The sequence below is a fragment of the Camarhynchus parvulus genome, chromosome 15 (genome assembly GCF_901933205.1).
Source record: "Camarhynchus parvulus chromosome 15, STF_HiC, whole genome shotgun sequence".
NCBI classification, from domain to species: Eukaryota; Metazoa; Chordata; class Aves; order Passeriformes; family Thraupidae; genus Camarhynchus; species Camarhynchus parvulus.
The window spans coordinates 12,235,433-12,258,777 of NC_044585.1; the positions used below are offsets into that span (position 1 = coordinate 12,235,433).

A 23,345-nucleotide genomic window follows, 5' to 3' on the forward strand; every position below is an offset into this window, starting at 1 on the left:
TTTGAAAAGCAGGTTTGCCAGTCCAGCTGCTCCCAGCCTGATGCTTCTGGAAAGGACATGCTGACTGTGCACTGTGATTCCTGTCCCTGACAGCCCTTGCCCAGACCCCAGCCCACAGCAGGAGAATCTGGTGAGACACCTGCATACCCACCCCAGCACTCCTCCTCGTCAGGGGAGCACTTGCAGGGGATTTCACACACTTTGAATACATCCCAGCCCTCAGCAGAGGGGCTGCAAGTGACCTTGTGATGGTTCCCAGAGGGAATGTGCTTAAAAGAACAAGACTGACCCATTTCTCTTTGCAGGAGCACTTGGCCGTCACTCCCCAGCTGCAGGGACATTGTCTTATTAAAATGCACAAGCCACACACCAAGTGCCAGCCTGGCCATGGCTCCAGTCTCAGGTCAGCATCAACATGGCCAGTCTGAGTTCTTGCTTTTCAAATCCAGTCCTAATGTGCCTCTTTTCCTTTAGTCTCCCAACTCCCATTGTTGGATTCCCCCCTTGGAATCAATCTAAAGAACACAAGCACCTCCCGATTTTGCTGTTGAGACTGGTAAACCATGCAGACAAGGCATGGCTCTTTGAGCAGCCAGCCTGTCAGCAGGGACACGATGGCAGAGCTGCTCCTGTTATGCAACAGCATCCTTGCTCCTGTGCCAAGGCACCCACAGCCCTGCAAACCCATTCCCAAGCTGCTCCGAGGGAAGCAGGGACAGCCAGCACGCACACGGCCACACGCAACCCACATGCCCAAAAGGGACACTTGCAGTAATTAAAGATAGTGACAAAGAACAGTGAAACAGAAATCCACACAAAAAAAAAAAAAAAGTAAAAAAAAAAAATAAAGGGGGGAGGTGGGATTTGGATCCATGCACAGGCCATTCATGGAACAAAGGAGTTATTTTAAGTCTGGGCTGGAAATAGAAAACAAATTAGACCATGCAAGGCCTTTGTTGAAGAAGATCTGCAAAGACAAATGGAAACGCCTGGAGAGGAAATTAAAAAAAAACCCAAACATGAAACCACCCGGGCACTGGGACTGCAAAGGGAAACAGGGCAGGGGAGTGGAGAAGGAAAGGAAAGGAGTAACAATCAGATGCCAAAAAGGAGACAGATAAGAAAACCAGTGCAGGACAGCAAAAGCAGACTAACAGAACTGACTGGTAAAACCTCAAGGATGGAAAAACAGCTGAAAATGCCCCATTTTGTGGTGGAAGCCCACCCCAAAGTCCCAGATACAGAAATGCAGGAGTTGAAACTAAAAAGCACATCTGCTGGGGCAAGATGGGCTGTGCAAAGGAACAAACCAAACCCTCCTCCTCCTGCCCAACCCCCTGTCTGGCAGCCTGGCATGCTGCAATATTCACCCTGTGCTGCCACATCCACCTGGGACGGATCCAGGCAATTTTAACTATGGTGCAAGGGCAGACAGCCTGTTCCAGGGCAAAGCTCCTTCTCTCCCCATTTCCAGACCCCATTTCTCTCTTTTCCCTGCTCACACTGTACACCACCTTACATTAAACATGGACTTAAATGCTAGAACTGTTATGCAGCTCTAATCTCCGTTGAATAAACACACACCAGCAAGTTTAAATCAAAAAAACCCCACGCAATTCCTTGCAGACAATGATACTGTGTAAGCATATGGGAATTTCAGCCCCACTCCCAAGGGCATTGAACAGCACATTAACAACCACCACTGTAACAACACATCACCACTGTGTCCACTTGCTGCTCCCAGGAGCTAGCCTAGAGCCCAGGCTACCCAGACAAACAAGGCTTTTGAAATGCAAGGCAGATTACAAAGCACCTGCGAGATTTATTTATATATTTTGCACTGAACACGCTGCTCATTTGATTTTCAAACCCTTCAGTTCATGTTGCTAAAGAGACAGGTCCTCTGATGTCTTGGGCACACTCATGAAAGCGAGGGGAGTCATCTCCTCCAGATCCTTTTGTTGAACAAATTACTCAGCTCAGGAGTGACATTTTCAGTTATTTACATCCTGAATAAAGAAGGGAAATTCATTTTCTGGAGTTCCTAAGATAAGTTCTTTGAGGAAGATTGTACCACTAAACATTTTCTCCTTTCGCACGTTCCCAGTTTTCAAAGGCGACAAAACATCTTTGCCTTCTAAATTATTCCTTTTCTTTCATGATCCTCTAATGATTCAGGAGTCTAAACTTCACACGAGGATCTTTGAAGAGCACCAACTGCCAGCATAAAAGCTGAACTATTGTGACAAACTGCACAATTTAATGCCTCTCTAGGAAGACACGTGCAAAGGAACAGAATTACCCTAGGGAACCGAAACGAAGCCTGCAAATAAATTAAATGACCTGTAAACCAAGGTACTCAAAAATATATGAGATGCTACGCAACTGTGCCATAAAATATCACTAAAGGAAGGGGTCTTTTGGGAGCAGAGCTGTTTTAAACTAACCCATTTCACTCCTGGTTTTCACTGCAGTTGTTCCACACACCCAGCACAGCCCTGCACCCCAGAATCCAGATGGGAACTGAGGTAAGGCTACCTCAGCCACTTGTGATGGTCTGTCAAATACCAGCTCTGAACCCTCCCCTGGGCCTTCCTCCTAACATCCTCCAGGTAATTACTAGCAGATAGAGTCAATTTTCAGCCCAGGTTAATAACTGAATTCCAGCTATTTGTTGCTGCATATTGCTGCTGCTTTCATTTCTCCCCAGGAACACTGATGAGAAGTTCTGGCTCGCTGGTGGCCCAGAAAAAGGAGCTGCTCATTAGTTCACAGTCAGACAGGTCCAAGCAGTAGCAGCCATTAATTGGCTATATTCTGCTTTTCTTGTCTAGGTAATTAATAGCTTCTAGACAGAAAGTCAAAGTCTCTCTAGAGGCACCAAAAAATTCCAATGTTTGCATACAATGAGGGCAATTTGCAGTGAGGGAAGGGGAGCAGGAGAACATCACCTCCACCTCCATCCCCTTGTCAGATACCCTGTGCATAAACCACAGCCCACTGCAGCAAGAGGCCTGGGCTGCAGCAAACCTGCTCTGAATCCCCAGAGGAGCCTTACCCTGAAAAGAAGGAAAGGCTTGCACAGCTCCAGCTGCCTCCAGCTTCACTCCAAGGCAGACAGCACTTTGCAGGAGCCAGGCTTTGGGTTATGTTTCTAGAGACAGGCTTACAGAACAGCTGGGGATTCCTGGTGTGTTTAATAACTGAACTCATGCAAGTGGGCAATCAGGATTTCAGTGCTTCCCTGCCAAGCTCAGTCCTGCTGACAACGCGCTGTCCAAAGCTGTCAGTCACTCCCCAGCAGTCCAGGAGTCCTGCCTTGTCCATCAGGACACTTCTCCAGTGGCAGCCTGCTCAGACCCTTTGTCATTTACCTCTCCTGGGCTTGGGGCAATGGTTTTCAGCTTGCCATTTACAGGTTTCTGGGAGCCTGAGGACTCAGTTTGCAGGAGTCCTTGAAAGGTGACTGTAATTCATGCTGCACAGATGAGATATCTCGCAGGGTCTGCGGCTGCAGGGAGAAGCAATGAGCACTGGAGTCAGAAGACTCTGCTGTCCCTGCCCTGTCACATGGGAGGGAGGGGAGACTGCCTTGTCTGCTGGCAAAATGCCCAGTCCCTGGGCTATCAGTCCATCCTGTTTAGCAATTGCTGAACTCAAAGCTATTTAGTAATAATAATTAATAACTACTCTAAAAACCTCCTGAGCTGCCAATGTCAAGCTATTCCTAAAGTGAGTCACTGGCCCAGTTTGCTGTTGCCACTGCACAGGCACAAACAGGTACCTCCTGTCCCCCTCCACCTGTCCTGGGGCCAAGGTTTCAAAGGGCTCCTCACCCTCCAACCCTTCAGCCATGTAACAGAAACAAAGAAAACCACGAGGGAAGCGTGTGACACGAAGCAATCCTCCTGATGTGGGCAGCACAGCAGCTCTGCCCCTGACTCACTGAACTCACACCAAGCTGGTCTGGACAAGAGCACTGGGAATGCCAGCAGAGGAAATAGGAGAGCCACAGCCTCAAGGTCAAATGCTGCTTTTGTGGAGCGATAGAAACAAATTATGGCATAATAATCTTTCCAGAGTCCATCTGGGAGGTACTTAAGGATGCTTCCCAGTACTTCCATGCATTGAGCTAATAACCTTGATGAAGGCCTCAGATTTAAACTGAGATGAACGCTCATCATGCACAGCAAGAAAAGACATGGCATGCAAAATTGTCTCTGCTGAGGCAATGAGTTTCCTGGGGTATCAGGCTGATACAAGGCAGCTTACACAGGGACAGCTAAGACAATTATTGCCCCCAAATCTCCATGACTTGGGCAGCTGAGCTGCTCATGAGACAGCTGCTTTTAACAGCCCTGCTGCTTCACTGGGAGTAGCCAGTGATGGTGGATTTCACTGAAGATAGCTGTGGCGCCTGTGAGGGCTCTGTACCACAGCACACAGCCCTTCCCACTGCTCCTGCAAAGCCCCTGAGCCCACCCAGGGAACACAAATCCAACAAAAAGAAAAAAAATGAAGCCAAATGCTTTTTAAATAGCCAAGAGGCCATCACAGCACTCCAGGTGTAAAGCAGTCACATCAGGAGTGACTCCTCTGCAGAGCTGGGCACTGTGTGTGTGCTCCTGGGGCCCTCTGGCATGGCTAAGTCCTTATTTGTCCGTCTTTGGAGCTGCAATTCCAGAAGAATTCACATCACTGGGTACTGATTACAGCTCAGTAGGCACAGACATGCCACTTCAAACTGGAAAAACAGCAAGTTTCTGTACTTGGGTAACTCTCCAGCTTTTAAGTTGTACAGGAATTTTTATGGATGAACACAGCACACACACACACTGTGAAACTCTGCTGCATGCATTACCCAGGAAATTCATTCTGCTTTAATACAAAACACTTGACCACAATTTCAACCAACGGAAGAACTGCCTGCCCTTCAAAAGGAGCAATGCCATCCTCCCAGCAGCTGGGAAATAGCAGGTTTCCCACACCACCACTGCCAGACTGTCCCAGCAGAAGCCCCACACAGCTCAGGAGTGCTGCCTTGCAGGACAGAGATGACCCAGGTGCAAGGCTGTTGACTGACTTAAGCAGGCAGGATAGGGAGCTCCTCAGTCCTCCTCCCACAGCTCTGCTTTAAGGGGTGTGGAATGACTTAATTATGCCCCTCAAGGCAGGAAGAAGTCGCTTGTCTTTAAATACTCAAACTTTTATTGAGTTAACAAGTTTTAACAAGGTCAAGGCTTGAACAGTAAACTCTTACCCAAAGGGGAATTTGCTGTTTCCCCTCTTGCAATTCATTAGTGTCCCCCACAGTTTATTTCTTATCCCTGGGTTAAAGTGATAAACTTTACAGAGAGAGAAAAATCAAGGAAAGAAAATATTAGAGCAGATAGGGTAAATAAACCTTCACAGGGTAAATAAACCTTCATTTTCTTCATCCTATCACAATGTCCCAGAGCAGCACTGTACACAACACCCACACACATCCCCTTGGAGGGGCACAGGCAGACAGGGCACCCTCCTGTGTCACCTCCTGCCCAGCCCAGGGGTGAGCTCTGGGAAACCCCCTCTGTTCCAGTCCCTGTGGTCTCTGCACTGCAAACAGCTGCAGCACAGCTGGCTGGGAACTGAACAATGGGCTCAGGCCACTGGAGCCAACCCCTTCTCCCTCCATTTCCTACAGCATGCCTGATTGCTAAGGAGTAGGAAATCTCCAGAAACAAACACACAAATCTTGCAGGCAGATGCTAGAGGTAAAGAAATGAATGCTGAACTGTTTAACAACATGGAAAGAGAAATATTAATTGCAGCCTTCCACAAAACCACCTCCCTGCTCCACAGCCCAAGCCTGGAAAAGGCTTCCCAGTTTTGTTTTTACATCAGCCACCCACAGGGCAGGACCATTCCCACGTCCCCATGTGCTCATTTACATCATCAGCCTTGCCTAAATATTTCCAAGTCTACAAGCTCAGACTGCCAAGGAAAAGGACAGCATTACCATCCAAACACCACTCACCAAGATCATTTAACCATGCAGCACAAAGTCACCTACTAGGCAGGAGTGGGGACACAGGAAAAGTCAGCCCTTGCCAAATTTACCTTCCTCCCACAGCCCTGTGAGAAGGGCAGAGCATCAGGGATGTGCCTTGCTCAACCTGCCCTTGAGAGGTTCTGCTCCTTGTCCACTTGAGGATCCCTCAGCAGCAATTCCTGACCTGAGCACAAGTGCCATCCATTGGACATAAAGCAGTTTTAATTTCTCCCAGCAGGAGTTTGTACTGGTTTGACTGAATTTGCTTTTAAATCAGGTCTGCTTCAACTGGAGCTGGTTTCCTGCTGCAATTCAGATATCCCATTACACAGCTCATCCCAGCTGCCAGCTCTGTACAGCTCAAGCAAATGGAAAGTTGAGCAGTTCATGGAAAAAAATCCTTTTATACACAGACAAAAGTCAGATTTGGAAAAGCCTGTCTTCTATAATCTTGTGTACAGAATTTACCTCTAGGTTCTGGTGCTTGGTTAAATAAAGGTGAGGAGAGGTTGGATGGGGGGTTGAGCAATCTGATCTAGTGGAAGCTACAGGGGGCTGGAACCAGATGATCTTTAAGGTCCTTTCAAGCCCCAGCCATGCTGAGATTCTAGTGAAACTCAGAAGACAGCACACTTCTGGGCATGGAGCAGGATGCAGAGCTTTGCCTGCACCTCTCCTCTTTCAAAGCAACCTTCCTGCTCTCCCACTCCAACCCAGCCTCTTCAGTGAGATTCCAGTTTGGCATCCCATGGCTCCACACAAACCACCCTCTTCTTTTTGCAGCTTTTATCTCCCTCAGCCTAAAGGCAAGGGAGATCAGACAGGGCCACAGGGGAAAGTGCAGGAGCCCACCTGCTCTAGCAGCAGCCAGGTCAGCTGGGATGTGTGTGAACAGTCACCAGCACCACCAGGGCTCTGCTCCAAGCCAGCAAAGAGCTCTGTCAGAGCTGCTGGAAGGACAGAAGCAAGGCAGCACATTGTACTCCTCCGTACTTAATACTTCAACACATGAAATATAATTTCTGTCAACAAAATCGGTGTTGCAGGTCCACAGCCGATTTTATTAGCTAGATGCTAATGGAGCTACAATACATCAGGTCCCATTTTAAAAGTTGCAAATAGTTTATAAAGGCTTAATCAATCATTAAATAGGTGTTTGAATAAATGGCTAAATCAATCATTATAAGCCCTAACTCTAAGTAAGCTATTGGACTTTGTAATAATCTGCAATATCTCCAGCTGAGATTCCCACACCTACGTACAGGACCCCATCATGTTACAGATCTGAAGAACAGAACATGCAATCTATCATTTCTTAACTATTTTGCATAAGCTTTAACATAAATATAGACCATATATTGCCACATTCCATGTAGGTGATGTTAAAAATACAGACGAAACACTGCAGAGCACTAAAAAGCTGTCCTTTGGGATGGCACTGGAGAATATTTAATAAAGGCAAAAGCTGCAGGCTAATTTCCCCTGGGAGTTCCCATTTAGAGCCTGTCACAGTGAGAATCCATCACAGATAGCACTGATTCACCCAGATCTGAGAGGGAAAACTCTCTTCCTTCCCCAGTGGCATCCACCAGGACATCACCTTTGGTAAACGAAGGAGCAGTGCCAACAACCCAGCCACCCTCTCTGTGGTACCCAGCAGTGGCATGGAGAGGGATGGAGGAGCAGAGCTGTCCCCAGTGCCAGAGCATCCCCCAGACTCCCACCCCAGCCCCTCTCATGAACCTGCCTGAGAAGGGCTGTGATCAAGCTCTCCTGTTTGATCCTCCTGTAATTCATGCCAGGTAACTGCTGTAAATGCTGTTTAGCAATCCCAAAGAGCAAGAGATGCAGTTTAACACAGAGTGATACATAAAGTCACTCACACCCTGCAGCACCACTCTTCTCTCTGGCACACCAATCCAAAGGTTAGCTATCAGCAGGTATTCAAATTTCAAAGTAAAACAGTTAAACTTTAAACCATTTAAAGTCTGTATCACACCCATGTGTGCTAAGTAGAGAAGGGAAAGGCATCCTGTCCAATGGTTTAAGAAGATTTCAGGTCACTGTCCCTTATGCAATGAGAGTTACTCAGCTGGATAAGATCAGCCATTAAGCAGGATTACAAATTTATCTTCCCTCACTAGTGTGATCTTCTACTAATAATGGTATCATGAAAAATAACATAGAAAATGTTTAAAGAATTGCCCTTTGACACAAAATGCTCACATGGCAAAAGGCAAAACCTTGTCTTGTAACTGCAAGGATGCTGCAAAGAACTGAGCTGGGCAGAGAGAAAACAAAACAACACAGCCCTGGTGTCACCACCAGCAGGAGAAAACTCTGGCAGTGCTGAGACCCTGCAAATCAAACCAGGGGCTCAGCTGGGAGGGAAGATGTGAAGCATCAGCAGCCAACTCACCCCAAGAAGCTGGGATTTGATACATTCTGCTTCTGATGGCACCTTTCTTACATCTAGGCAGTGCCCTCCTGCCCCAGGACAGTAAAACTAAATACAGACACAGTCTGAGACATCCCTTGAGAGAATTAAGGCAATTTTTTCAGTCTCACCCCCAGCCCCAGTACAGAGCACAGTGTGGAACAGAGGCAGCTCCAGGATCAGCACTGGCCAACAACTGCCCCACACCTGCCAGGGTGGGGACATCCCATTTTCCATCACCAACTGCCCCACACCTGCCAGGGTGGGGACATCCTATCTTCTATCCCCAACTGCACTGACACTTCAATCCCATCCCACTAATCACTGCGCCAGGGAACACTGGACTACTCCAGCAATGACATCATTGGCAGATTTGATTACAGTGCTGATTACATCATCACCCACAAGAGATTATGCAGCTTTCCAAATGGCACCAGCAGCTTCTAAATAGCTTAGGAGGAGGAAGCCACGAAGGACGTATAAATTTCAGAAGTCTCAGGTTGTAAGTTTAATGGAAGAACTTTCAACACTATCTTTTGGAAATATCCGTGCATGGACAAAGTATTTTCACTGTTGTTCATGTCAGTGAGCCAGCACACGTTCAGGAGAATATTTTGGTTTCTGGAGAAGTCACAGGCATGGTGAGCGAGGGCTCTGCATGAGCGTAACCAGAAGAACGTCACTGCTGGTCATGGGGAAACAGGCAAGCCCAGATTGGCCAAGAGCACAATAAGGAATGTGTGTGCTCAACCATCTCTCTCCAGGGTGGGAAAAATACTTTTGAAAGCCTATTTAAGTGACTTTCAGCAGAAGATAACGAAGTTTAATAACAGGAACTCAAATGAGAGGCGAGCACCCGTTACAGAGTCTGGCACTGCGAGTCCAGGAGCGTGAGAAGGACACTGTTTGGCTGTCCCCATGCCACACACCAGCATTAGCTCTGTCACGGGGTGCTGCTGCTTGCTCAGCCTTCCCTCCTCTGCGTGGACTATTTGCAGAAACAGCATTAAAGCAACCATCAAGCAGATGCTTAAAAAATGCAGAATGACGTTCAAATGACATCTATCCATAAATCAGCCCAAACCACAAACATCTGAAGAAGATTTTCACTTAATCCAATTTACTGTAATCTCTCTCTTTAGTTAAAATGACAGAAATGTCAAAATGGGACTTTACTCCTCTGTCAAAGCATCTCATGGTGAAAAAGGAAAATAAGCAGGCTCTCGCACGCAGCGCCACTTATTAGGTTAGAAATGTCAAAACTGTACTTTGATTCTCACTATTAGCAGTCACATCCACATGCTGTGCCCTTCTGTTGTACTTCATTTCCCCCAAAAGTGAGCACATAGCATATGCTCCATGCCAAGCATCATCCAGGCAAACCCACAAGTTTCCCATTTCTGTTCCTGATGACCCTTGTGCTCATCCCTGCCTGGGAGCAGGCACACCCTCCCAGATCACACACAAACAGTCTTATTCGCCATCAAAGCTCTCAGGAGGACTGTGCTCTGCTGCTCCCAGAAAATAAAACAATGACCCAAGCCTGCTCAGCAGACCAATCTCAAATTGCTTTCCCCTATCTCCCCTCATTAATTAGCAAACGGGGTAATTGACTCTCTGCCTGGGAGTTAAGCACGTGTGTGTCCACATACATATTTCCATGTGTGAGAGTGCATATTGTTTTCCCCAGTGGTCACAAAAATTAAGCCATATTCCAAGAGTCCAGGGAAGTGAAAGAAAAATACCTACTGTCAGGAGTGGGGTCTTCATGCATTATTTAACAAGAACTCTGTTGGCAAAACTGGTGTTGTTTTTATATAAAAGCTAATAGAAATTGTACCTCCAGGTGTCAAAACACTGATGGTAATTCCTGCTGCCTCAGACATCTTGATGTTTCAATTTTAGCAGTATGAGGAGCCTGCAGGGAATCCAAGAGGGTAAAGTGCTTGTACTCAAAGAGAAGCAGAGAGAAGGAGAGCCTTTTTATTTCTTTATAAAGGGCTCAGGGGAACAGTTCTACTCACTGGAATTATCAGATCTGGTTCCCCTGCTCCTTCCCTTCCTTGAAAGAGGAAAGAGCAAGATAGGCTAACAAGGAATGATTGTATTGTGTCGACAGAGAAAAAAAATCCATGAGGCTGCTAAGGAGAAGTGAAAAGACAAAGAATTGGTGAACAGAAGATATCACTGGGGTGCAGCAGCACAAGAGCAGCTGGAAGTACCAGGACACTTCAATGATCTCCTGGGAACAGAAAAGCTGCAATGGAAGAGCAATTTTAATACAGGTTGGGTTTTATTAAGTTTGTGACCAACAGCCCAGTGCTACGTAGGACCCCTCCCTCCCTAACTTCCACCTGTACTTCTCCAGCCCATCACACCTCCACAGAGCAATGACAGGGCTGTGAAACAGTAAGAGACACATCAAGAGTCCTCTCCCTGACCACCCCAGAATGCACTCCAGCCAAAATCAGAGCCACAGCAAAGGCACCAGGCAGTAAAAAAGCACTGAGATTTCAATGATCAATGATGGCACCTATGAAATACTGGTTTCAGGCCAATGCTGCACCTGAAAACCACAGACAATGCAGGCCACTGTCCCCAAGTACCCCAGTGGAGGCTGTGGGGAGGAGGGTACAGCTCTCCAAACCCACCCTCCTGGGTGCAGTGTGTAGGAAAGCCCCAGGTTCCATCTCCTACTCTGGGCAGTCCTGTTTCCTATCGCTTCCACCATGGGATGGGGGGGACAGACAAGGAGAAAACAATAGCTCATGAATCCACACACAGCTCAGCATGGAGTTCAAGGGAAAAGAAAAACAGCTTCTCCAGGCAGCCACTCAGCCAGGGACACAAAGGTCTTGGAGAGATCCTTCATTGGGTCATGAACTTTCGCAACCCCACTGCAAAAACAGCGCTGAGGAAATTCCCGAGGAAAAGTAAATGGACACAAGAGCAAGCTCAGACAAGGAATGCCAGGACTGCTGCTGGTCCCATTTCACCAAAGGCCATGCTCAGTCTCCTTCCACCTGGCAGCCCACCAAACAGCAGGACCACCCCGTGGAGCTGCACCCAAAGCACCCCAGACCCTGTTGTGCCGGGTGCCTGGAGCACAGCAGGGCTGGGCAGAGACCAGGGCGCTCCCTCCCACACGGATCCGATCCTGTGAGGTTTTCCCAGCGATCTGCACCAGGCCCCCTCCCCTCTGTGCTGCCCAGGTATCACTTACGGCTGACTAACACTTCAGGGATGGGCGGCCATCACTCCCACCCGCTCTCAGAGAATCATTTGTTGCCTTCTTGCTCCTCCAGCCATGTCTCACAGTGCGTGGTATAAACTTTAAGAGGCAATGACCTCATCGGAGCTGGGAAGAGGGAGGCGGGGAAATTGGCTACTTGCCACCTTCTCATTTTTCACATAAGAAAAATAATTTATGAGTGAAAGCCCATTTTATTCATCTGAAAAAAAATATCCTACTAAAAAGCAGCAGGCCTGCCTTGGAGTGCATCACTCACACAGCAGCTCCTGGAGCAGCACCCACCTGGGGGGATACAGAGAGGAACCCCCAGCACTCCCTGTACCCCCTGCTCCAAGGAACACACCCCCAGACACCTCACTGATCCACCAACCCCACAGAGCACATCAGGCTACAGAGCAAGCATCCCTCCCCTCTCTGCTAAGGCTGGCTTCCGTTAAGGCACAGGGAGGGACTTCCAGCTCCCTCTAATTTGTAACTCCTCCAAAAGGGCAATTAAGCAGCCAAACCGTAGCTGTGACTGGGATTTCAGCTCAGCTCTCTGTGATGAGGCCATCAGACAGGGCTCTGCAGCGAGCAGGAACTCCAAGGCATGTCATTAATTTTGCCCAGACATGTATCACACCCCATTTCAGAACGCACACAGAGCATGTGTGCGGTGCTCTGCAGACACAGGACACACAGATCCTGCACACTCACACATTTTATATACTCGTATTACTTATGTTATAGATTCACACATACATTACTCATAGCTCCTACGAACAGAACATACAGTTCATCTTGGCATGAATCCCAGAGAAAGGAAAAAAAAACCCAAAAACCCCTGCAGTAACAAATCCAACTTGCATTGAATCCAACAGCATCTGTGGTAGGAGTTAGAGCAGTATTATGGATCATTAAATGATTGAATTATTTTGTGTAACACACCCATGCGTCTCTGATAACAGCAGGCAAACCTGCTGTTTCAAGGGACATTTCCCCAGGGAAAGCATGTCACCACTCTCCCAAGTTCTTGCCTATAACTGTGGGAAACTGTGGGAAAAGCAGCTTATTTCTGCAGTGTGCATTCAACAAGCTGTTGTGTACACCAGTTCCACTGAGGCACCCCTGTGTTTCAAGACAGAGCCCAGATATGTTCATCTGGGACTGCAGCTGCCCTAAGAAGTGCAAGATCTCTGAGTCACAAGTGTTGGTCAACACTGGAGTCCACTCTCAAGAGCAGTATGGCACAGCAGTTGGGATATTTCATCTGTACACACCATACAACAGTGGCAAGAAGGCAGATTAGCATGGACTGAGAAGGTAACTCCTTAGTAGGATGCTGTGCAATGAAAGAAAACTTAAAAAAAAAATCAGCACACTGCAGATTCTATACACCTTTATAACCTCTGCAGCAAGTTTGCAGCATATCAAAGCATTCTTCTTCATCCCCTCTAAAAACGGGCTTCCTTCACTCTTTGGAGCTTTAGACCCAGCGTTAAAGAGATTTAGAAAGTCACAGCTGCAAGATTTTCATTTCTTGAAGGAGAACTGAGCACGATGAGGAGCAGCACAGCTCAGCCCAGCTCTGACTGTCCCAGCACAGCCCCCTGTCCCACCCGCAGCATCCCTGTCCCTGCTGCCACCTCCCAGCTCAGCTAAAGCCCCATCTCACCATCTCTCCTGGAATCCCCATCCCATCACAAGTGTCTTCCCCAGGACTACAGGACCACGACCCTCAGAACCAGTAGAACCACCCATTCTCAAAGTTCTGCAGGAGAGTTCTCCAGCAGTAACTCCCTGTATGTGACAGCAGCACCAGAGCAGCAACTGCAAACTCCCCCCGGCCCGACCCAAGTCAAAACACACCGAGCGCCGCTTTCCAGGCAAACCCAAATTACAGCATCATCTGCTGACTGCTCCAGGACGAACAAACCCACATTAATTACAGGCTAAACTTTGCAATCCACCTCTCAAAAGCACGAAACATCAGCAAAACTGCTTTGATCCCACTGACAAATCCCCTCTCCGGCCGACGTGCGAGACCAAAGCGTCTGGGAAAAAAAATATTGCCAAACTTTTTCTCTCCTTTTCCCTTGTTGCTACCCTCCCCAAAAAATTACATGCTCCCCACCAAGGAGGGCTGGAGGGAAAAAAAAATCACCTCAGAAAGCAGCAGGGGCTCACAAAACCTTGCACTTCACCTCCAGCAGCAAGCAGCCAGGCGAGCGCAGGAGTGTGCTCAGCCTCCAGCACTGAACGCTGCTGCTGTGTTGCCGGGCCAAGTCCCAGATTTCCAAAGCAACTTCTTTCTGCTGTGGCCTAGTTTAGTTCTCCACACAAAATGCCACCAAAACAAAAGCCTCCCAGCCAGCCGGGGGAGGGAAGTGGGGGGTACTTACCTAGCAGCATCCCCACATCACCTCCTGCATCTTTAGCAGCCACTCTCTTAACTTCAAAATAAATAAATAAAGCGAGGCCACACAGCCTTAAAACCAATCTGGAAATGAAATGGAAAGCCTGTAATTATTTCTCAATGCTCCTGCCAGTCTCAGCCTATAAACACAGTGGATTACATAAGTCCACCCCTCCTGTTTTGAAGCCAAAAGTATGAGCTTTTCCTCCAGCTCTGGCAGCAAGTAATAATTCCTCGTCGGCATGGCAACGCTGGCTGGCTTCCAGCAGACAATGGGCGAGTTGAAATACTGCTACGGCCTTTTTATAGCTTAGCTCTGAAAAACCTCTAAAATATTAGCTATCTGATGGCTAACCCAACTTGACAACCTCTCCTCCTTTAACCGTTTCCTTCCTGCACCACCAGCAGGAATTGCCCAGACGGTCCAGGGTCATGGGGCAGTGGAGCAGGGGATGCTCCTCTTCCCAGGGACAGCACGCAGGAACCGTTTCCCATCTACTGGATTTGTTGATTTGTCACAGACACAGCATCTGCACTAAGTGCCACAAGCCCATTTGGGCTCTTCTGGGGTTATTTCAGTCTGTTACTCAGCAGGTACATTTGCTCTGCTCGCTGCCTCCAGCGGGCTGCATGCAAGGTTCTCCTCCAGCTTGCCCGGCCTGAGAGAAAACAGACCACAAAACAACACTTTGTGCATGTGCTTCTGTCACTGCCCTCCTGGGCGAGCTGTGAGCAGGCTGGTGGGGCTCTGGGTGTGATATGCAGAGCTGCAGGGAAGCAAGATGCTTCACAAATCCTCCCTCATCAAATGCTGGGAGAAGAAGTCATGTGTCCTTTTGGGACAGCATTGCAGGGATGTCCTGGAGAACCAGCTGCACTCGAGATGCCCTGTGCCCCTGCGGCAGTGTAGGGCAACCTGCCCATACAGCTGGGGCTTGTTCTGAAGCTGAATCAGTTAAAAGCAGTAACACATCCTGGCAAGACTGAGAAACAGCAGCAAAACTCAAACAGAAGAGAAGCAGACACTCAAGCCATCATTAATGTCAGTGGTGTAGGAAGACTGATGAAGTTAAAGAGCCTTATGACTGTGTTTCAACCAAATCCTAGTGAAATGAGCAGCTACCACACACACAGAGCAGCCCCCAAGATCATGGGAAGTTAATATTTACCCTGACTACCCACACACTGTCCAGGATGACCCCACCACCTCCACACCCTGGCACAGGCCCTGAGCACCCGAAGGCCAGCAGGTCCCAGCTGCATTTACACCTCTGAGCATGAGCTCAGTGAGTGCCACTGCCCTGAGGAAAACTCACCCCGAGGGCTGGGAGATCCTCTGCAATTCGCTGAATTTTGCAAGTTAGCAAATAAGCAAAGAAAACAATAGAAATTAAAGGGAAAACTGAAGAACTGGCAGAACCAAGGCCACCACAAAAACAGAGTTAACTCCATTCTCAATGCTCAGTTCTCAAAACAGTTTTGCCAGTGTTCACAATCCAGCTCCATTCCTGGCAAGAATGCTGGGAAACCCAAAGGCTGCTGCTCTGCACTGGTGGCTCTCCATGGCCAGCCCTCTGCACACCGCAGCCCACTGCCCCCTGATCTCCAGGAAAGACTGGAATGCACGACCCCTGGGAGTCTTTAACACTCAAAACCAGAAGGCAAACAAAAAAAGAACGTTTCTTTCTAAATCTCATTAAGTTGCAGAGCATGATTATGATTTTCTAATGTGTAGAGGTGATAACACTGCTTGGAGCTCTAGTTCAATTAATTATTTTATGGGAATAAACATACCAGGAGAGACTAAATGCAAACCATAAAGGTTCCTTGGTACATGTCAGGCTCACAGCTGCTCAGCCCTTGATACAAGGCTACAATTCCTAATGCCACAGAAGAGCCTAATTCTCACAGAAAAAAAAAAAAAAAAAAAAGAAAAAAATAATCAAGCAGTCATCTCAGCACAACCCAGGATGCAGCACACCCTGGCAGATGCTGGTTCCTATACCAAAGTGTGCAGGATGGCCAAGAGCAGCAGCTGTTGCTGCTGATAATTAAATACACATTATGCTACCAGAAAGCCAAGCAGAGCCACACAGGAGAGGAGAGAAAACCAGACCTGTCATGGAGCATCTACCTGAATCTCACGAGCTCAGAATGGGCTGAAGAGGTGCCAAACTTAAATCTCTTAATGTTATTTTTTCTAATGAGGACTCTGTCATATGACTGGAATACTTCTGTTTTCTTGGTGAGAATAATAATTTAGTCTCTTTTTAATGGTAAATTTTCTGGGTTTCACCCCAGTAGTCACAGGTGAACACAAGCCACAGAGAACCCTAAGAATTTCCATGGGGATGGGACTTAGAGCTGTGTCTGTGGCATTCAGAGCAGGACTATCTCTTGCTCCTCTATTCCAGCGAAACCTCAGTGTGTCTCAGGACACCTTCCTGAGCAGGCTGCATCTGATCCCAGTCTCCTGCCCCTTCCTCCAAAACCTCCATCCCAATTTGCTGTGACCAAGATGACATCCAAGAACATGACTCTCCCCAGCCTGAAGAAAAACCCCGAGCTATTAGGGAAAACCAAAGCTGGTTTTCCTGGTAACATACCACATGCACGTGCCTGCAAAGACAGCACCTTAAGTGGGCATCAGGAGTCACAAGAAAGAGAAAATAGTGAAGTCAGGGCTAAAACATCTGGAGAAACCTTCCTGCTCTTACACAGACCAACCTCTGTTCTCTGGGCAAGGAGCATCCAGCCCCACCATGACCCCAGACACAGGGATGGATGATGCAAGATGAGGAATAACAACTACAAAACCCTGCTGAAACTTTAAAATGGCATCACACTACACACACTCTTCCAGCTTAAACCCTTAATTAAACAGACTATTCTTTATGGTGCTGGAGCCACTCCAACTCCCATTGTTAAATTTAAAATAAAACCCCAAAACCCCACAGCATCTGTAAGACATTAGAACATTCAATACCAACTTCTTTATTCAGCTTTAACACATCATTTAATATTTTTTCCCCTCAAACCCAAATCTAAGGATTTAAAGGAAATAACCACCAGCACCTCTTACAGAATGTTGTTGGTTTGTTGTTTTTTTTTTTTTAAGTGGACTTTCTGCAATAATATCCTTGACCTTTAACAATTCCAGACCAATTAGGTGCATGTTTGATCATGTACAGCCTCTGGACAGACTGCATGGCCAGGGCATGTTCAGTGCTGGGTGTCAGGATGAAGCAGACTCTGCAGCCTGAAAGCCAGCTCCAGACACAATCCATTCATGCACAGGGACAAAACAAGAAGGCAGATTTGACCACAGAAAATCAGTGGGAGCACAAGAAAAATACATTAGAAAATCAATTTTGATCACTGCTAATAAAGCTGGAAACACAAGCCAGAACCTTGTTGTTATAAGCTCCATTATTCCAAGGTGGATCTTCACTTCTCCAGCTCTCCCTGGAGAAGGAGCCACTTGCAGCCACTTACAGCTCCTGTAGCAGCCCTCAGGTGGGTCCCATGGCCTGGAAAACACAAGTTCAGCCATGCCAAGGGACCCAGACATGGAGACTTTCCTGACAGGACTGGGAGAAGAACTTGGGCTGAATGCCAACCTCTGCAAAGTCATGGGGAACCTCTCTTCACCCATTCACTGCAGGGAGAGCAGGATTACAAGCTGAAATACCACCTGTCAGCAATCTCTGAAAACATGCTGGCAGGCCATGACAAACCTCCAGATTTCCATAAAGCTCCTACAACTTTACCACCACTGCTGATATTCCTCCTGTAGCCAGTTTCACAGCCTCTGACATAGTCTGAGGTGTCAGGTGGAAGAGGAGATGACCCAAAGGTTAGCAATGTGCCCAAGGTGCACCTTGGCTCCACGAGCAGCCTGCCCAGGTCGGGGTACCAGAGCAGGGACTGGTTCCACCACCAAACAGCCAGCCTACACACCAGAGTCAGCGGCACAGGCACTTTGATCTCTGCTCGGGTGATAACATCTTACCTGGGCCACATCCTCGGGCACTCCTGCCTGCTTGCTCACAGCAACTCTGCTGAGCCAAAAACATGAAAAGGAGAGCAAGGTTTGCACAAAATCCCACTAAGTTCTCTCCAGCAGCTCCCACAGTTAATTAAACTGTTCAATCACGCAGGCTTTAAAGTCCATGAAATTAAAAATAAAAAAAATCCCCCAAAGAAATACAAAAGCTGGACAATTGGTGGAAGCAGGTTTGTTTGATCAATTCTCCTCCACCTGCCAAGCAATTCTGTGGCCACAGTAAAAAAATCCTTCAGGCAACTCAGTCCTGTGTGCTGATCCTACCCTGCAGCTCCAAGCCTCCTACACCCACAGTGCATGGCCAGGGCTAAACCATCCCTCTGCTCCACAAGCCAGAGCCTCCAAAAAACACACCCAGCCCAGGTACAGCTGCACACTGGGCACACCTGCCTCCACCAGAGCCTGCAGCAGAGAAAAAACTGCAAAGGCCAAGCCACATCCTTCAGAACAGGCTCCAACGTCAGAAAATTCTGTTAACACAGGCAAAACAAAGGAAGCATGTGGCACGTACGTAGGAACCGAAGGATGTTGGATGAGGAACACAAAGAAGGGAGGAGGTGGAAAAAGACGACTCATTCAAGGATCTGTGCAAAAAAAAGCTGACATTACTAGGCAATGCCTCTCCAAGTGGATCAAGAAGTCCAGTAGCAGAATATACCCTGCAGACAGCAGAGAAAGGGAAAAAATATCCAACAAATCAGAGTAGGGAAGTAGCTCATCACATCTTTTAGTGAAACAAAGTGGAAGGGAATAAAAATCAAACCAAGAATCTGATCCCAAGCCGTGCTTTACTCCAGTAAGGGTCTGCTCTGTTTCTGTGAGTTCTGGACCATGTCCTTGCCAAAAGCACTGCCTAGGCACCTTTAAAAATATTTTAAAAGCATCAAAAACTAGACCTCTGAAAGGTATAGCAATACAGTGTGCAGAGCCCTGAGCATCTTCCTAACACTTGGGAGAGAGCTGCAGACATGTAAAAGGCCACACTGACAAAGAGATCCTGAAAGCAAAGCAAGAACATGGTGAAGATATTCAACAGCAAAGTTGTAAAACAGAGCAAACTCCTCAAAGATAAAAACCAGCCAGCTCAGACTGGATGTGGAACCAGAAGGAAAGATTAGTGGAAACACAAATCACCCCTGTGCAAGCCAAGGAGTCAGGGAGAAATTGGAGGACAAGTGTTCAGCCACTGACCGGCAGAAGTCACAGGGACTTTGAAATATGGCTGGAACCTATGTAAAGCTTGTTTTTTAACTCAGGAAATAAGTTCATAGCCATCCAACCACCACACCAGTCCTCTTCCAGAGTATTTCACATTTCCTGATTTTCAGTCTGAAACAGAAATATCCTGTCAAGAAAAAAAAAAAGTCCAAATAAAAAAATCTGAACAAGAGGGCTGTACCCAGGCCATGCAAGTCAGCTGCTTCCCAAACACACACCACTGTTATCTGTTTATTCTCAGCTGGAGCTTCCCCTCCACATCCACCTCCTCCCTCCTTTCACTTACAAACTGATATGCCATTTAAGATCTCCTATCTGCTGGCTCTGCCCACTGCATCCTCAGCATTTAAAATAAGCTGTGACAAGCTGGGTAAACCCAGGCACTATGAATACTGCAGAGCAGAGTGGCTGAGGGGTATTGCAGTCTAGTCATATGCTTCAATATTTTGTCCCCAAGAACTCGGCCAACCCATTTAGCAATGGAGCAGGACTCTAATAATAGACACAAGGATACACAGGAGATAAATGTACACAAGACAAAAATAAATCCCAGCCTTGTTACAATTTTAATACGGGAGCTAAACTGGGAAACGATAAATGAAGACTGTTTCCACAATTGAGTCAAGAGGAAAATTTAACTCCCAACAGCCCAAGAGTGAACACAGACATTCAAAACTGGATAGGAATTCTCAGGAAGTTGGATGGGCATTAATCCTAGAATAAGTTTTTCATTATTTCAAACTATACCAAAAAACCCAACACTTTAAAGAAGCAGACTTTAAACAACTGTGCATGTTCTCAGTCATCAAGCTGTGGGGCCACCATCCATCTCAAAAAGTTGCACTCAGCTCTCTGTAAGTGGTTTAGCTCCACAGCAGCTCATTCTAATCTCAGTCAGTGATCTCAAATTGAAGTTCTAATACATGCATATACATCTATAAACTCCTACATACATTTTTCCTTTATGAGCTTCAGCCTGTCCGCACTCTACATGGTTAACCACGCTCCCCCACAGCCCTGCCTTCACTTTACAAAACAACCTCTGGTGTTTATGAGATTAACTATTTCCCCATGGAAATTATCTGAGGGATAACTCTTCCCTTCCCACAGGAATACCCAGAAGAGCCTCAAAGATTTCACAACCTTAAGCCCTGTGTCATCATGAGTTATGCTTTTGCATACACAAACATCTTCTGTGTGATCAAACGAGGAGGCAGAGCAGGGGCTGTGGCCAATGTGATGCTCTGATCTGACCCATGGCCGGATGTCTCCAGCCCAGAGTTTCACCCAGCAGCTCTAAGACACTCCCCAAGCCTCCAGACAGGGGCAACCACCATGTTCTTCAGCAATCTGCCCCAGCATTCACCACCCTGCCTGTCCATCCAGCCCCTCCTACGTGTGACCGCGTTCACACCCAGGTGCTCCAGCTGTGCATGGAAGTGGTTTGTGACATGGCTTTGTGACATGGCTTTGCGACTGGCCATGCTGGGGCCTCTCATAGGACAGCTGATGGGGACTCCAAACACTCCTGGTAGTCCTCCCATCTGACTCCCCCAAGCTCTGGCTCTGCAGCTCAGCATGCACAGGATCATTACCCAGGACTGATGCGAGATGACCCGGAGCAGATCTTCCACCACATTCAAGCCCATCCTCTGCTGAATGGCAACTGCTTGATCCTCCCCTCCTCCCTTAGCAGCCATCCCTGCCCATGGCTTCAAAGCTCATTAAAAGGCTGAGCATTCTCCTTCAGGTGACTCCCAGACTGCAAGGAAATCCATATTGGTAGAGGAGTAAGACTGGACCAGGCTAAATTTCACTGCATGTTTATCTCTGCTCAAATCATCCTACTAAAAAGGAGAAAACAGTCATGTTCCAGATGGGAGAGACTTTTTATAGCCAGCCATGGATATCTGGCACGCTTTACTGAAGGTCTTTCATCATGCACACAAGGTATAATGCTATCTAGTAATCTGAGGAAACATCCATGGGATTTTCAACCTCCTCTAGAAATTGAGATTCAACAGGAAACCACAAATACACCACGCAATTAATTTTTCTTTACCAAATGTTTCCAGTCATGTCGCAATTTTAACAGTAAGCAAACTATTTGGGTTCTTTCCAGTTCTTGTGCAACAATGTTCCTCATTTTTCACTTTATTTTTTAAAGAATCTGGCTGAGATTTTTTTTTTAGAGGAGAGTTTAAAACAAGTTAGGAAGTCAGTGTGAATAGATCATACTCTCCCTGTTAAATACTCATGCCACCACCCCCCCAAAGTTTCCATACCACATAGCAGAGGTTTTGTACAAACAAAGTAAAGACTTTTCCCAGCTAAAAATACAGCAAGCAGCCTAAGAAATAAGAGCAGAACAACATCTCTACCAACACAGGCAACGCTGAGCTATCTGAACCACATAAATAAAAGTCTCATTCAAACATTCCCCCACTCCCCTCCCAACACCATTCCAGGAGAACAAAGAAACATTAAGTCTTACTTTCCTGGTGTATATTTGATCAGACCTTCTGTTAACACAATATGACAACAGCAATGAAGGGAAGAATATCACAGCTAAACAACCGTCTACCATTCCCCTTCCTTCTGCCGAGTCCGTGCTGACGCAAGGATGGAGCAGCTGCTGTCTGTTTTTAAACAGCTCCATATTTCATAAGAAGCTGCTGATTTCTGAAAGGACAGAAAACCCAGCCAACGGCTTACAAAATAAGAACCAAATTAAAGCAATTCAGGACACACTATTTAAACATGGTGTCCCTTTGCTCAGCCTCCCTCCAGCGCACCACCGCAGCTGAAATTCCTAAGACACGTCTGTCCTCTGTCTCAGCCTGCTCCCTTATCACCACAAGCACAACTTTTAAGTATTCATCTAGCACAGAGCAGAGGACAATGGAAAATCCTTCCCACAGCTCCAGATAAAACAAATGCTTGAAATATGGGAGAAAACAAACTTGTGTCCAGCTTGATGCAATCACAGAAACTACTTCACCAGATTAACATAACCCTCCTCTAGCTGTGTGTTCTGCTGCTGAGGGATGCTTTATCAACAATAAACAGACATTTGGAATGGAAAGACTCTCCTTGAAGGACATAGCCATGTCTCAAAGTTTTGAAAACTTACCCCAAAAAATATACAGCTATTGATATTAATTTATATTTAATCACAGATGTATCAGGTATCTGGGAAACCTCTCATCACCACTAAAATTCCACATTTGGGTCTTCTAAAAAAATCTGCATCATAGCATACAGGTCACTGAGTATTAGGACCTCAAAAGAAAGAAGCTTAAAGCTTTTCTGCTCTGACTCTGCAGCTCTGACTCTGGCTGTTAAAAGCAGTGGGTTATAGCAGGCGAGTCCCTCCCGAGGGGCTCCAGACACCCGCTGTCTCCTTTCTACTTAATAGCTGCTGGAAGAATCCTGCTTTTTTGGCTGTTTGTGTCATGCTGATTAGCTTAGATAAGGGCTTGGGGAAGGAGTAGGGAGAAGAAGAGAGCATGTAGGGGGAGGAGGATTTAAAGAGGGGGGAAAAAAAAGGCTTTCATCTGCTCTGATAATTAGCAGGTCATGCTGAAAATGATCAGCATCCCTTTAACGCAACTGCGCATGAAATGTGCAGAGCCCTGCTCAGGTCACTGCACCCATGCAAATCACTTTGTTATATCCCTCACTACACCCTGTGGTTTACCAAACTCCTCTGCCTTCATAGGGACTCTAGCCAAGATCCTTCTACCCCCACGTGGGAGATGGGGGTCACAAGGGTCTCCAATCCTGCTGCTCTGTCACAGGAGCTCTGGGCATGGAGGTGCCAAGGCCAATCAAGGACTAACTGAAGGTTTGCAAAAGACCTCCAGATTCTCTGATGAAGCAGCACAGGGGGAGCACTCTCCATTCCTGGAGAAAAAGTGGTTGCATGATCCTCCTGTTCATCAT

The 23,345-nt window shown here is 47.1% G+C and overlaps 1 protein-coding gene across 16 annotated transcripts in view; it reads right to left on the reverse strand.

Annotated features, from left to right (window-relative positions):
* Window positions 1-23,345, reverse strand: part of NCOR2 (nuclear receptor corepressor 2) — a 226,709-nt gene that overhangs the window by 162,334 nt on the left and 41,030 nt on the right. Inside the window, exon 1 of one of the 16 annotated variants that reach the window (XM_030959043.1) lies at window positions 14,103-14,208. The exons of 13 other annotated variants lie outside the window; for them this stretch is intronic. The gene's annotated coding sequence lies outside the window, so the exon portion shown is untranslated. Of the gene's footprint in view, window positions 1-11,691; window positions 11,806-13,864; window positions 13,980-14,102; window positions 14,209-23,345 lie in introns of those variants that run through there. 2 more of the 16 variants (XM_030959044.1, XM_030959042.1) reach the window with 2 other exon arrangements.